General features: G+C 34.3%; 1 pseudogene; it reads right to left on the bottom strand.

Moving 5' to 3' along the window:
- Positions 1 to 1,235: 1,235 nt before the first annotated feature.
- LOC115514264 lies at positions 1,236 to 2,002 on the bottom strand (annotated as a pseudogene).
- Between the last annotated feature and the right edge of the window lie 1,011 nt (positions 2,003 to 3,013).

The following is a 3,013-nucleotide window of genomic DNA, read 5'->3' on the forward strand; positions in this document are numbered from 1 at the left end:
AAATATGGCTTTTTGTAGCAACGTGGATGGAACTGGAGAGTGTCATGCTAAGTGAAATAAGCCATACAAAGACAGATACCATATGTTTTCACTCTTTGTGAAACTCTTTGTGTGGATCCTGAGAAACTTAACAGAAGACCATGGGGGAGGGGAAGGAAAAAAAAGAGAGGGAGGGAGCCAAACCATAAGTGACTTTTAAAAACTGAGAATAAACTGAGGGTTTATGGGGGGTGGGAGGGAGGGGAAAGTGAGTTATAGGCATTGAGGAGGGCACCAGTTGGGATGAGCACTGGGTGTTGTATGCAAATCAATTTGACAATAAAATTCATATTAAAATACAAAAAAAAGAAAATTAAATAATTCAATTTAGTACACAATATATTAGTTAATTATATTAGTCTGAGTTGATGAGAGAAATATACTAGATATTGAAGAAAAATATTGAAGCTAAAGACATAAATAGAGAATATTTATGGAGAATAGAGTTGTCACGATGAAATATGAAGATCAGAATGGGAAGAAATAAGAATCATTTAATTGTTTCACTAGTCTATACAAAATAATAAAGCAAAATTAAAGAAATGATTATAAATTTCTAATTTAAAAACTAGTCATGATGTTATAAAAAAAATGCATTGCAACAAAGCAGATAAAGATACCAGAAATCTTAATCAAATTGTGTAAACAAAAGAAATTACAACAAAAACATTAAAAAGCACAGCGTTTTAAAGCAGAGAAAAATAAATTAGAAAACCTACAGAGGTGAGAGTACACTCTGCAGCCTTAATAGATGCCAGAACACAGATAAATAAATATAGTGTCAGAAAAGTCTTGTTTAATTAAAATTAAATGCACAGCTAAATATCTTGAACTAAAAAGAGTAAATAGAATTTTCAAATGTTGCATTACCAATAGGTAATTACTAGCATTGTACTAAAGTAGTCATGCTTTAGAGTGTATTTCTCTTGTATACAGAAAAATTTTCCTTAAGGGTGTTTGAATAATAAAATGAAAGATAAAGGAATTGTCAACACATGGGAATATCAAATCCTCCTTGATACTATACTAAGAAACTCGAGGGTACTTGGTAACAGAGGTTTGAAACATATTTGGATACAGTAAAACTTTCAATTACATATAAATTAAAATTACATTTAAATATTATATATAAACAGTCCATAATTTGAATAAAATCAAAATAATCAGTTATAGATAACGATTTTCAGAACGTGTACCTATAACTTGATTGTAATTTTCCCACACTTTTGAAACACATTTTTTATTATTTTATTAGAACTTGTTAGCACCAATGCACTGACAGTGGCATAGACATTGGCACAAGCTTCTGGACATCCAGAATGAATGTGTCATGCACCCATAACAGAGTGGAAGAGAAGGAGATAATGACGCCCACATGACCACAAAGAAACTCGCCAACAGCAGGATGGTTTGGGTGGCCCTTCTCTAGGGGGAGACTCTTGAGGAGAGGTGCTGGCACTGCCTCTGATGACTGCACAAGAGAATCATAATGTATGCACTTGAGAGCAGCATGCCTCCAACAAACAACCATCCCTGGATATTGAAAAAGTGAAAAACGGTTCCCTGATGATGGAGTTTAGGTGAGAAAGTGAGAAGTATTTATTGACACGCAGTAGACTGCTCTGGGTCACTTTAGAAGGAGCAGCAGTATACAAGATGCAGTTACTAATGAGAGACATCTGAGAAACCATAAGATGATAAAAGAATGGAAGATGTACTTTTTGCACGTATGTTTAAAGCTGGCCAACCAGGAGGTGCTAGGGCTGATCATGATGGCCTTGAACATGCCGAGGTGGCAGGTGGTGCTCAAGGAGAGACCCCGTGTCTCCCTGATCATGCAGAATAAAGCCTTGAATTTGAAATCACTTAGAATGTTCAGTACTTCAAATATGTCTGTAGACATTAAAAACAGTGCAGGGAAGAGTTTTATTATGTGGACAAGAGCCAAGGGATAGATGGTCATTTCAGAAGGTGTATTTCTGCTGAGTAGATACATAATGTTCTCTGCCATTCCCCCCACCGTGACACTTTTGATGGTTTTGGTGTTGAGCCTAGACAAGAAATTACCATGTTTGCCATAGGTTTGAGTTGGACAATCAAGTGTAAGACATTCAGTTAAATTTATCAGAAAAATGATGAATAATTATTTTAGTAGATGTATATACCAACTATTGCATACACATTAAATGCATGTATGCAAGTAATATATAGTCGTCCAAAAAAGTCACTGCCACTTTTCTGAATTTCAGTTCCTGCATCCCGTGATTATATTCAATAAATCTGAAAACTCTACCAAGAAAAATAATGGGATTTGGAAGACATGGATTCTATCTGTAGAAATGAAATATTTAAAAAATATGTATATTTTATTGGTGAGTACATAAAAAGGAACTTGGTCTTAGCACAAATATTGAAAACCTCTAAATCTAAATGCACATCTCAGTACTCAGTATGAAGAGAGATAATTAGTTCTTCCTGGGGTTGAGGGTGCAAACACTAAACAGTCCTGGAAGACGGATAAGGCAGATGAAGTTCACTCTAATGTGTATGCTCTTACTTGAGGGTATTTTCAATATTTTAAGCCAAAATTATGTACATAACCATAGATAATGGTGAGTAAATATCACCCTTAAACAAACCTGGCACAAACACCCATCATAAGTTCTTTGGACTGACATCAAATGTCTGAAATAATAAGGGGAAATGAAAGGAAGAAATCATTTGCAACAACCCAAGTGATAATTCTCGGTAGATTATGTTATATAGGAGAAAATAAAGTTTTATAAAATGTATTTCCTTACCATTATAAAAAATCTTTCATTCGAAGTTCTATTATCCAATAAATTATATAATATTTATACAGTGCTTTCTAGACTGCCACATGCACGTGCGCGCATGCACACACACACACACTGTATAATCTATATGAAAAAAATCACATCCCGTCTTCTTTTGTATTATTGTTTCTGTCAAA

This window comes from Lynx canadensis, chromosome A1 (genome assembly GCF_007474595.2).
Source record: "Lynx canadensis isolate LIC74 chromosome A1, mLynCan4.pri.v2, whole genome shotgun sequence".
Taxonomy (NCBI): Eukaryota; Metazoa; Chordata; class Mammalia; order Carnivora; family Felidae; genus Lynx; species Lynx canadensis.